Genomic DNA, 13,789 nt, shown 5'->3' with positions numbered 1-13,789 from the left:
AAAATATAAGACCTAAAAGGACCTTTTAGATCTGTATGAGGCACTTTACTAAAGGCTGCTGGCATTGTGGGCAACTTGAAGTTCCTGGCGCGTTTGGAAACTGTTTCGTCACAGGCGGAGGTCAAATACTGGCTAAGAAATTGCTTATGTATAGGAATTAAACGAAATATGCGTGGAAAATGTAACATTTCAAGGAAGGGTTTTGGGGCTCTTGCTCACACCCGTATATTTGTCAGCTGATCGATTTGGACAAGCACACGTGTCCACGAGGCACTATGATATTCAGGGAGGTCTATATAATTCGGAACATCTAAGTCAGTCCTTGGAAGAACTGCCAGTCAACCTCCTCCCCACCCTACCCCCTCCCACTTCCCCCGCTAAAGGTCACACCTTCCGCATTATATCTCTCAAGCAAAAGAAAAGAAGAAATGCACGTGAAGGGCGTGTGACGAAGTAACCATCAAAATTCCTTTACACTTCCTGTTCGGAAATTCGGCGCTGTCTAGTTTAACTACGCCTAACCAACCGGGTCCGTTTCGCTAGACCTACTTCCTCCAGTAAAATACATCGTTGGGTGATTGAACGTGATTGATTCAAATCCGGTGGGAATATTCATGTCCTATACAGAGCTGCATCTGCATATGTTATCGTCAGCTGCAAGGAAGAGGATTACCTAGTACTACCAGCTGTTGGTGCCTTGGAGGTTGGTGCACTTTCTTCTTGAACGCCTATGGAGGTGAATCAGAACAGCTGCACGGCTGTTACCAGGAATTACCCCTCCCTTCTCGCCCACTCTCCTCCCCACTCCATACTCTCCTCCCCCACTTCCTTATCTTCTGTGAAAACGAATTACAATGATTTCCCTCACGTCATGTTGCACATTTGTAGTTCCTTTGTATACTTATAAAAATCCAATTTTATTTTTAGCAAGGAAACGTGCTGTTCTTACCCGTGTTTCAGATTACAGTAAATTTTTAAGCTGTAATTGAGAAATGTTGTCTAGTCAAAGGTAAATCTCTTGAAAGTTAATATTGTTATTAAAGAAAAAGAACCTGCAGTAAGAATAAACCCTGGCAAGGATACGATGTAAAATTGAAGCGCGCTGCGTCACCTTTTGTCTTCCTTATTCTGGGGTTGAATACACCTTTTTGTATTAAAAAAAAAAAAAAAAAAAAACCTTGATTCCTTAAATCTTTGTCCAAGGCTAAAATTTCGGAGACATCCAATTTCCTTGGTGATGATAATTCACCACATTAATGCATTACTGCGTATAATTGAGAAAAGGGGTTGCTGCAGGTAGAAGTGATGAATTGCAACATTTAAGGTAAGGGTAATTTCAAGCTGGAAAGAAATGGATGGAATTTAAGTATAGCTGTTAGGGTTATCATTCATATATATATGTATATATATATATATATATATATATATATATATATATATATATATATATATATATATTACGCGCACACACATTTATACATGCCTGTAACGAACTGGATATTGGTACGGCAGCCGTATCCCTGATTGCAATAGATATTGGTACGGCTGTGAATTGCGCATGCGCGAACCCAGAGTCAAAATATACAGGGTCTGCTCACGAGGCGGTACTAAAACCTATCCCCGCCCCTTGTGAAACGTCATCAGTTACAAAAGGACCATATCTTTATGAAACTATATTTACGATAACATTTTCATATAACTATTTTTGCGATGGTATTTTTTTATATAAATTTTTCTCTTATTACATGTTGCCGTATACTACGTTAAAGTACAAAGAATGCTCTTTCAAATGATATATAGCACATTACAATTACGATTACTTTTAAACCCACAAGCGCGCACAGAAAAAATGATCTACGCACACAAAAATGTGCAATTACTTCATCCGTCAACCTACATACATTCACGTTTTGTAGCTTATCTGACTAAGGGATGATGATAGAAAGAAACTGATAAATGAATTAGAAAGCTGATAACATTTGCTATATAATGCATAAATAAAATTGATAGGAGTTCTCAGAAATTTTCGAGGAATTCTAGGTCAAAGACGGACCAAAATTTTTAAGTTTTATGTAAATATTTACCACATTTTTCTTACATAAATTTTCATCTTATTACATTTTGCTATATACCTTGTAAAAGTACAGAGAATGCCCTTTCAATTGGTATATAACACATTACAATTACAATTATTTTCAACCCCTTTATTGCGCACAGAAAATATTATCTACGCACGCGAAAATTATAAAAAATTAAGCGTTCGTCATCAGATACATCCAGGCAGACTGACGAATACCTTTTTGTACTTTTTTCTTTATGTATACAGTTTGTGTTATATGTAAACTTTTGTGTTGGGAAGTATATTTATGTGATATGAAGTGCTAATGAGACATTTGCTGGAAATGTGTTCCCTGTATCATTTTCTCCATCATTTATTCCTTTGATACCTAAGATTGTATATGATGTAATTCTTATACTTTTGATATTGTTTTCCTTTTTGTGGCCAAGTCGTGCAAATGCAACTGCCATTTTTACACTGCCTGTATCCACATTTTCGTGGCATTTATTGCATAACAATAAGTATTCACAATAAGATTTGGCAAATATAATTAATCTATCATTCTAACCTTTATCATAAAAAAAGTTGCTTTTCAAAGTGAGGTATGAACACAGTGACAGAACTAAATAAATTTCATGAGAATTATTTAAAATCTTGATAATATTACTACCTGAAAGAGAGAGAGAGAGAGAGAGAGAGAGAGTTGTCATGTTAAAAGCAATGGACTTGAAGAGAATACAGCAAACCAGTATATAGGTACGTAAATAAATAAGTAAAGAATAAACATATGAAGAAAGCTGGAGTAGCTATATATGTTCAAACTGGTATATTTTGTGCAATAAAACAAGGTTTGGTGACTAAAAGAGAAAATGGGTATTAAAAAAATCAAACCTGTGATATGGATGAAATGTATAAAAACTACGGGTTCTTTAAGTAATTCAGTGGAGAAACATGGGTGTGTTACTCTTGTGACGTGTCAGTGTTAGCTCCGCCCCCACTTCTGAGTTGAGCAGACCCTATATACTTTGAATGGGTATTAAAAAACATCAAGCATGTGACCTCTTTACAGGTTTTCTCAAGAATTTATAAAAAAAAACCATGCGATATGGATTAAATGTATAAAAACTAAAGCTTCTTTAAGTAATTCAATGGAGAAGCACGAACAGTGTTAAACTTCTGACGTCACAGTATTAGCTCCGCCCCCACTGCCAAGTTAACCAGACCCTATTACTTTGACTCTGCGCGAACCCTTGTTTACCGTCTCAGGCATATCAGTGACAGCAAGAAAATGACGGCCTAGCAACGTGAACCATGTAATAATACATCAGTTTTCGCTGAAAAACAGATGTTTTCAGGTTTCAACAAGCTGAAAAAGGCAATAGACGTCTACGAAGAGTCAAACTTCCAGAAATTGTATATCCGTAGTTCACGAGCGATCGAATCGGCCCTAAAAGAGCTCCGAAGAGGAGATTCAAAGAAGATTTGAAGCTTAGCTAGTAAGGTAGTGCAGCAGTCAGTAGTGCGTCCAATATGGGAAACATGCTGTTAATATAGGCCTGATTTGGATGATTACTTACGATTGATTAGGCCGTTTATCAGAGGATCGACTTTGGTAGTTTTCCTTACTACCATGAATCTCCTCTTCGGAGCTCTGTTTGGCGCCGATTCGATCAGTAGACGACTATTATTATACGGTTCAGAGGAGATTCAAAGAAAATATGAAGTACACAGATGGATTGCTTTAGTTTTATTTTTCATGTATATAGTCAAAATCTAAGTATGTTCAAGTATTATTGTGATTTTTATATTTCCATTTACTGTCGAAATGTTTTGGTGCTTTGGTGATGACAGTATGGTGCTTCACTTTGACATTTTGAATTGAATCAGCGAAACAATTCAGTTCGACTATTAATTCTACTGTCGCTGATCTTCTGGTGCCGTACCTATAGCTCTTAGTAACAGTGTACGGCAACTACTGCATGATTAGCAAAATGCCGTGCCTACAGCAAGTCAATAGCGCAATACGGCACCACTGACAGAATCTGACGTACCCCATCTACACTACGTTATTTGTACGGCAGGAAGTATGAAATATCCTGTGCCTATATATATATATATATATAGTGTCGAAAAATACCTTAAAGATTATTATTGTTTTTTGTATAGTTCCCCCTAATACCGTTTTCTTTTGCATTGTTGCAAAGATACAACGAAATTATTCCTTCGTTGCGTTTAAGTTTCTTTCCCGTTCTCGATTCATTTAAAAGAAAGTACAAGCTAAGTTCGTGCGTAAGTGTATAGAGAAGTATTCAGTTTTACAGACATTAGTGGATTGTCAATCCCCTCGTTATACGCTTAAAAGCAAGATAGTACGATTTTAATCAGGTTTTATATAATTTATTTTCCCTCCTAAGATGTTTCAAGACTACCAGAGTCGGTTGGAATCTCGGAGAGTAGGCTCGAGCCTCTGAGAGAGAGAGAGAGGAGAGAGAGAAGAGAGAGAGAGAGAGAGAGAGAGAGGAATTTAAATTTGGATTTTGTCTCGATAGAGGGTAGAATATTGGACACCCCCTCCCACCCTCTTGAGATGAGTAGGATCAGTTAAAGATACATACAGAGATCGCCCATACATAACAGCAGAAGTGATAATAATGATTTCATGATATGAGGCACTGCCTAATAATAGGACTTATTAACCCATTGATGCCTGACCTATTATATATAGTAGTGCAATTGCTAGGACATATTACACCCTCATCTCTCTTGTTGTTCTTTTTGTTTTGCATATTCTTTGGTTCTTTTTATTTTAATCACTAATATAAACAGGAGATTTTCTTTGATGTATCCGCATTTTTCTACTTTTTGACAAAATACCAAAGGTATATAGAATGTTTTAATATTTTCACATTTTTTACTTGAGCTCATGGTTACACAAGTTCATGAAACATCTTTATATTGATACATAACATGTTATTGAAAACTATTAACCAATTCATATATTCAAAACTGAGGTAGAAGTTGAAACACAAATATTACAGGATTTATTTTATTACCTACTATATATATAGTAGGTCAGGCAGATATGGAGGCAAAATATGTAACGGACGGGAAAAATCTTAGAGAAAGTATCTCCTAAGAGCAACTTTGTTGTTTCTTCGGTAGAACAAAGTGCCTGTTTGCTATTTTGTGGTCTTTGGATGAATACCTAGTAGCTAATGAATTACTTTGCAGATAACATCTTAGTTTTTTCAGTTCCTTATTTCTAGAATGGCCCAGCGTAACAAGTAAGTCGCCAATTATACTGGTATATTTGGATGCTGATGTTGGAGTCGAACTCGTTGCTAAGGCAATGTCATATGATAGATTTGAAGAAATATTATGTTTTCTGCATTTCACTGATAATCAGGCACTAAACAAGGATGACAAAATGGCAAAAATCCAACCTCTAATGACCATTTAAACAAAATTTGTCATAGCGTACTACATGGATCAACATAAATCACTTGAATAGGCAATGATAGAATATTTTAGTAGGCACAGATGCAAACAATGCATTCAGAAAAAAACAACTGAGATTTGGATGCAAAGCTTGATGCCTAAATTCACCACTTGGATATCTAGCTATTTTTTTATGTACACCAAGGGACAACCTTCGGGTTGAATCGTCACTATGAAGAAATGTTTGGAAAAGGTGGATGCATTTTGATGATTTTATTTGAAAAACACTCAAGACATATCAAAGATATACCAGAGATGCTTTACTTCAACAACCACTTCACAAGTTTTCCATCAGTAAATCACCTATTAGGGATAAACTATGGATCAACCGAAAGAATAAGGAACAATAGAATTCCGAAGACTTCTCCTATAAACTCCACAAACAAAATGAAGGTTCCTCGAGTCAGTATAGATATTGTTGTGGATATTCACAAGCTGTTGTTGGTTTCAGTGGTATCCAATATTCCCCTATTTATCCTCTGGAAAGTGTATCTCAGTGGTGAGCAAAGGACAAAAAGAAAATTAGCGTAAGCCAATCAGCAAAGGAAAACTAAAAGAAAATTCGCGCAAGTCAACCTTATCTCATTGGTGATTACAACAGACACATGGGTGGCACTGATAGGGTGGACCAGAACATCATCTGTTATCATATATCAATTAGAGGGAAAAGGCGGTGGTAGCTATTTTTTCCCGGATGATTGATGAAAGCAACTTTCCACTGTATTCATTCAGGCATTTCAGCAGGCAGAACTTGTGGGAATAATCCAGCCAAGACCGTTTTTCCGGGTTATTCCAGATGTATGTTATGACATTGTTGGTTACCTTGTCAAACTTTTGGAAAACAGGCGTGGAAATGTGCTCTTATCTTCGTGCAAATCTTGTCCTTCATAAGGGAGTATGAAATGTGGTGTTACATCATATGTAAAATGCTTTTTTGAGTATCATCGTCTTGCTCTTTAGAACGCAGCTAATTATAGCATTTGTTTTTTTATTGTGTGATATCAGGGAATTTATCTCAAAATTTAAGTATGAATGGATTTCCTTCCTAAGGTATATCATAATTTCCTGTTAAACATTTACTTACGTAATTACGTATTCAAATACTATCAGTGCATGCAACAGTGGTAGAGCATATAAATGAGAGAAATTTCAGTAGTAAACTGCAATATTATCTTTATGATATTCTGTAATACATATTATTATTTAGTGTCTTGTGTCTAATACATACTCTTAATAATGACAAAATACCAATGGACTTTATCATAAAAAATATCTCCTCAATAAAAATGTGTACCCCATATCTGCCTGACTTACTATATATAGTAGGTCTTAAATATGGGCAAATACCAATGAAAATGCATAAAATATACGATTATATCATATGAATATACATATTAATTAAACTTAAATAATAAACAAATTTCTAAAAATAAAATTCAGGCAGTAATGGGTTAATGACGATAATAGCGGTAAAAACACAAACGCATACCAACTACTAAATGTTCACAGTCCTGACATTATAGTAGAGAGACTTGGTCGGATTTGAAGCAGAAGCAACAATAAATAGCTTTAAAAAGAATTTGTTTTGTTTTGGGGGGAACCGCCACTTACGCCTGTAAGACCAATTGGATTACTTGAACAGTTTAAAGAAGTCTATCATAAATTTGTTTTCTTTGTTTGCAGAGTTTATAGAAAACGAAACTATTTTTATTAATACTTATGGAAGACTCATTTAAAGCAGTTGTGTCTTGGAAATGTTTTCCCTTGGATTATGTGTATATATACTATATTATATATTATATATATGTATATGTATATATATATATATATATATATATATATATATATATATATATATATATATGTAAAAAGGAGGAGTTTACAGATTCATCATACTTAACCCTCTTACGCCGAAGCCCTCAAAATCAAAACCTCTCCCGTATGCTGGCGCCGGTTTGGAGTGAGCGCGGAAGCGGAAAAAATAATTTTTTCAAAAAATCACAGCGCGCTTAGTTTTGAAGATTAAGAGTTCATTTTTGGCTCATTTTTTTGTCATTGCCTGAAGTTTAGTATGCAATCATCAGAAATGAAAAATAATATCATCATCATATGTAAATAATGCGATATATGGTAGCGAAAAAAAAAATAGATAATTGTATTCAAATCACGCTGTGCAAAAAACGGTTAAAGCTAACGAGTTACCTTTTTTTCGTTGTATTTTACACTAAATTTCAATCATTTTGATATATAATACATAGTAAAACAATAAAAGCAACACCGGAAAAATATTATCACAAAATAATGTACGAATTCGTAACGCGCTGACGTAAAAAAATGTTATTTTAAAAAATTCACTGTAATTCTAAATATTGTTCTAGAGACTTCCAATTTGTTTCAAACCTAAGACAAATGATTGAATATTACGATACTGAACTTGCAGATTTCGACCATTTCGGACGAGTTAAATTTTGACTGAATGTCGAAATCTTTATATATATATTTTTTTATATGCACATATTTCGGAGATGGAAAAAGCTACAACCTTCAATTATTTTTTATTGTATTCTTCATGAATTTGCGCACATTTTGATATATGAAACTCTATAAAACGGCTAATATGAAAAGGAGCAAATATTAGGATAATGCGATGTACATATTTCGGAGACTTGCGGCCGCGAATCGGCGCGCGGGGTGAAGGTAAATATATTTTTCAAAAATTCACCATAAATCACAATATTGTTCTAGAGACTTCAAATTTGTTTCACAATGAAGAAAAATGACGGAATATTACTAGGCCGTAAGAGTTTTAGTTACAATTGCGTTTTTCAACTATTTCGGTAGAGTCAAATTTGACCGAACGTGGTTTTTTTTCTATTTATCGTGATTTATATGCAAATATTTCGAAAAAAGAGAAAAGCTACAACCTTCAATCATTTTTAGTTGTATTCTACATGAAATTGCGCACATTTTCATATATAAAACTTTATGTAACAGCTAATTTTAAATGGTGAAAACATTTCGACAATCGCACAAAAAAAATTCTGATTTTTTCGGAAGAGTTACCGCGCGGACGTAAGGAAAATGTTTTTTTTTTTTTCATAAATTCACCATAAATCGAAATATTGTGCTAGAGACTTCCAAGTCGTTGCCAAAGGAAGGTAAATGATTGAATATTACTATGATATAAGAGTTTTAGCTTACAATTGCGTTTATCGACCATTTCGGTCGAGTCAAAGTTGACCGAAAGTTGAAATTTTTTCACTTAACGCTATTTATATGAAAATATTTCGAAACTGATAAAAGCTACAGCCCTGGGTTGTTTTTAGTTGTATTTTGCATGAAATTGCGCACATTTCCATATTTAAAACTTTATGTAACGGCAAATTTAAAAGGTTGCAAACATTAGGACAATCGCACGTAAAAATTTATCGGAAGAGTTATCGCACGAACGTGAGGAAAATGTTTTTTCATAAATTCACCATAAATCGAAATATTGTGCTAGAGACGTCCAATTTGTTGCAAAATGAAGGCAAATGATTGAATATTACTATAATATAAGAATTTTAGCTTACAATTGCGTTTCTCGACCATTTCGGTAGAGTCAAAGTTGACCGAAGGTTGAAAGTTTTGCACTTATCGTTATTTATATGAAAATATTTCAAAACCGATAAAAGCTACAATCATGAATATTTTTTTGTTGTATTTTACATGAAATTGCGCACATTTTCATATATAATACTTCATGTAAAGGATAATTTAAAATGGTGCAAAAATTATGTCAAAGTGACGAAATAATTTCCGAGATGTGTCACTGATACTTTTTAGTGCGATAAGAAAGAAATTCGCGCTTGCGCGCCTGCGTAGCGATTGTAAACAAAACAACGCCTTGATCCGTGAACTCCCAGCATCCCCCAAGGCGCGTGATTCAAAAGTTTTTGGCTGGTAGGCCTATAAGTATTTTTCCGCAAATTTTTAAAAAAACTTTTTTGAGCCGACGTATGGTACGTCCAATCGGCATACGGGAGACATTTTGACTCAACGTTTAATACGTCCAATCGACGTAAGAGGGTTAACTTCCCATGGAGACACAGACTCCGAGTGACAACCTGAAGAAAGCTGATAAATCATTTCTGTGATGGTGTGTCACCAAGATGCTTACGTAAGCAGATCAATGTTCGTTCTGTGGGTATGTGAGTTCGTGAGGGCTTGTTCAAGGAGCCTTTGAAAACTGGCTGTGACCAGTTAATTGGGGCGTTGACGAAGAGTGTGAATTCGTGTGTACGTGTACGAACTATGTCCGTTGATAACGGCGAGTTTTAGGCAGAACGGGGGAGACGGCTGCTTTGGGGAGAAAGAGCCTGGATGGCTCTATAATGTATTTTGTTTAAGTGATTTTCCAAGCTGTAATGGGTAAGTGTCATCGTGCTTTAGCCAAAGGGATGGCTTGTTGCCTGTTTGACATTTTGTAAAGATGTTCTATTTCATTTAATCTTTTGACTTTGTCTTTACAATTGTGTGTGTGCTCACTAGTGTGTTCTCCTGTCTTTTAAACAGGCGGTTCTAGTGAGGGGTCGAGTGTCCTAGTGACGGGACTGTATTTTGGAGAAGAGATAATTGGTGTGACTAATTACTGATTTAGACTGTATATATCCCAGGGGGTTATCTGAGTTAGTTGTCTGTGAGACTTGAACTATTATCATTCCATTAATTATCTTGTAAGAACTTGAATTATTCAACTAATATTTTGCTTGGAATAAAACGTATATATTTTTGTAACTCCGACTCTAATTTGATGACCTGATGGAATGGAGAGAGAGAGAGAGAGAGAGAGAGAGAGAGAGAGGGGGGGCTTTTGCCAGTGATCGCTTTGAGAGAGAGGTTGAGAGAGAGAGAGAGAGAGAGAGACTGAGGGTTACCAGTTTGCCTTAAGCTATGGCTAAAACGCATATCAAATATTAAAGCTAGTGGGGGGCGACGCCCTTCGCTGGTAATAGCGGTGGCTTAGCAGTGGTCTCGAACGACAAAGCCTTTGGTGAGATTGTGGAAAATTGTTAAATTTCAGTTGTAAGTGAGAGGGAATGAGAAATATCCGTCTGTTAACTGTGGTAATGGGAAGGGGAGAATTGAACTAGAGTCATCAATTTTGCCCAGGGCGAGATGCCTTGAGGGAGTTGGTCTCAGTTGAGTTTGTGTGTGAAATCATCGAGTGCCTTCTCTTCTCGCCGAGCACGTTCGCGTTATGCAGACGAGATTCGCGTGTTTATAATTGAGCAGATTTCAGGGTTTTCTCTCATTGTGAAGCGGTGAGTGTTACAAAATGTGTTTTTTGGTCCTGGGTTTTTTTTTTTTTTTTAATCATTTTGTGAGTTGTGGGATTGGTTTAGGATACCACATCTTTTTTCCCCATAGTAGTAGAAAGTGACGTGTTTTTTTTTATTGGCGCATGTTTAGAAGAGACGCATTCGTCTTTGTTTAACAAACATACGTGTGTATGGATGGTTTTCATACATGCGAAACTGTGCTTGAATTGCGTTTTTGCTTGGAGGAAAAGAGCACCCACTTGTTCTTACGCGGTCAGCGTAATTTCTGCTAACCGGCCCAGATGGGTATTGCAAGGGGAGGGTTGTAGTGGTCTGCCTCTAGGAGGGGGGGGGGGGGGGGGGGGGTTGTTCTAATGCTCAGAGGATGGTGAAACTTTTTATTTTTTATTTTATTTTTTTTTTTTAGTGGGGGTGAACTCTTTTTTTCTTTGTGTTGGGGCATTGGGGATGTGTTTGCCCTTGATAATGAATTTCCAATGCCACAGGACATTAGCTGATAATGATTGGTTGATGATATGAGATGCCCATAGGGTTTTTTTTAAGAAAGAGATTTTCTTTAAAGGAAATGAAGTGCATATATATGTGGTGTAAGTTTTTCTTATGCTTTGGAAGGCACAATTATAATGGGGACACAGTGATTATTTTTTTTTTTAATAGAGATTTGATTGGTGTTGGAGAGATTACTTTAAAATGGTGCTGTGTGGTGCTGAGTGGTGATGACTGATGTTGTCAATTGGTGATGCCATTGCTGAATGATGATGATACCCGGGAGTGGTAATGGGGTTGTATATGCCTAGTGGTGAGTGGTGTTGATTTTTGGTGTGGAAATGGTGGTGTATACTGGGGAAATAAGTGTTGATTTTGGGTGTGGCAAATATGATAAATACTGGGGGGAATTGCAATATTAATGCCCTTACTTGAGATATTTGCAGGAGAATTATTACTATGGAGAATTATTATTATTATTACTTGAGATATTTTATTGAGAGTTACTTAAGTAGAATTATCTACTTGAGACATATTTTACGAGAGATTTGAGATATTTCATGGGAGATTTTTTTTATATATTTTACGAGAGATTTGAGATATTTCATGGGAGATTATTTTATAATTATTACAGATAATTATATTATGGAGAATTATTACAATGAATTATGGGAGAAGTTTTGTTGTTAATTATTTATTGAGTTTCTGTGACTTTGGAGAATATGTCAGTAGTTCATGGGTGATGAATCTGGCTGAATTTTTGGTGAATTGTGCTGAATTTTGCTGAACTTTTTGTGAATTTTGTGCTGAATTTTTGGTGAATGGGCAAGCATTAACATTGGTGATGGTTTTTATACTAATACTGGTGATTTTGATGGTAGCAATTTTGGTGATACAGCTGATATTGATACTTCTGATAGTGGTAATTTTTTTTATATACTAACGTGGGTGTTGTAATACTGTCAAGGGTGGTGGTGTTTTTTTTTTAGATTTGGGAGGAACTAACGACACATTTTTTTTATATTTTCCCTTTTTTATGAGTTCAGCAGATAATTGCTTGACATCTACGTGAGTCACGGGGATAGTTAACAGTGCCGTTGATTTTTCTTTTTTCCTTTTTGGAAGTTAGCCATCGCTGACACAAGTTTTTTTTATCATGGGCGAATTTGACTTTATTTTTTCTCTCCAGTTTGTTAGAATTTTTTGATGTCTCAGTTCGTGACTTAGAGTCATTGTTCGGGAACGTGTTTATGATTTTAGCTGTTTGATGCTACAGAGAGATTTATGGGAGAATTTTTGCATTTTTTTTAATGCATACGAAATGGCACTACATTTTTTTTCTCTGGATATTTGTGTTCCAGAAGTTGTGGGTTTCTTGCACAATACCTTTGTTGTATTTGTGACAACTTTGCCAGAGATAGGAAACTTGGCTAAGTTTCTAGTGGGCTATGTTGTAGTGCATATGGAGAACTCTTTGCTTAGACATTGTGAATTTGGAGTTTTGTTATAATGAGTTGTGGCACATTGGTGATTTTTTCTAGAATTTCTTGTACAGTTTTATTTGCTGAGTTTTTGGCTCTTCTCAGCAGTTATGCTAAGCAGAGAGTTTATAGTTTTTGACTATAACATTGAGTTATTTTCTTGGAGAATTGGAGGTATATTATTTTGGAGATATAATTTGAGATATAATATATTGGAGATATAATATTTTAGGCCATTTGATATTTGCCTATGGTGCTGAGAGCTATGTTTAGTTCAATTATTTTGCAGCCATCTTTGTTGCAAATGGAGACACCTTTTTGAGGAGATGTGAGGCAATATTTTTTGAGTGTGTCAGCTGGATGCTTTGAGTGCATTTTTTTGGAGATGGGGTTTCATTTTTTTTTTTATCCTGCTTGGAGATTTAATATTCTTTGGAGACTTGTTTTATTCCACATGGAGTTATTGGTGAAATAGAGGTAAGTATTTTTTATTTGCCGAAATAGAGGTGAATATTTTTTATTGCTGGAGTGGTGGTTTTATTAACATGTGGTTATTGGTGAAATAAGAGGGAATATGGTGTGGTGTGGTTATTAATTAAATGGAGGAAATATTTTTATCATTGGAGTGGTGTTATTATTAATATGTGATATATATATATATATATATATATATATATATATATATATATATATATATATATATATATATATATCTATAGGACGAGTGGCATTAATCTTTGGCGGGTGACCGTTTTTTTTTTTTTTTTTTTGGTCATGACTTTTTTTTTTTTTTTTTTTTTTTCCCTGGAGTTTTTCGAGTCAAGAGAAGAGTTCTGTGTTTCTTTTTGGTTTCGTGACTTAATTGGAGGCGAGTGGCATTACTGCATTATGGTCCTATGGAGATGTTATTTTTGGAAACATATAATTGCAGTTTTTTTTTTTAT

General features: G+C 35.2%; 1 protein-coding gene across 1 annotated transcript in view; it reads left to right on the top strand.

The window, feature by feature from the left end:
- The window catches only part of LOC135196427 (protein mono-ADP-ribosyltransferase PARP12-like), a 156,638-nt gene that overhangs the window by 71,595 nt on the left and 71,254 nt on the right, over positions 1-13,789 (top strand). The gene's annotated exons all lie outside the window — the stretch shown is intronic.

Source organism: Macrobrachium nipponense, chromosome 17 (genome assembly GCF_015104395.2).
Source record: "Macrobrachium nipponense isolate FS-2020 chromosome 17, ASM1510439v2, whole genome shotgun sequence".
Lineage (NCBI taxonomy): Eukaryota > Metazoa > Arthropoda > Malacostraca > Decapoda > Palaemonidae > Macrobrachium > Macrobrachium nipponense.
Note: the sequence above shows the minus strand (reverse complement) of the source record. Positions and strands in the feature narration are given on the sequence as shown.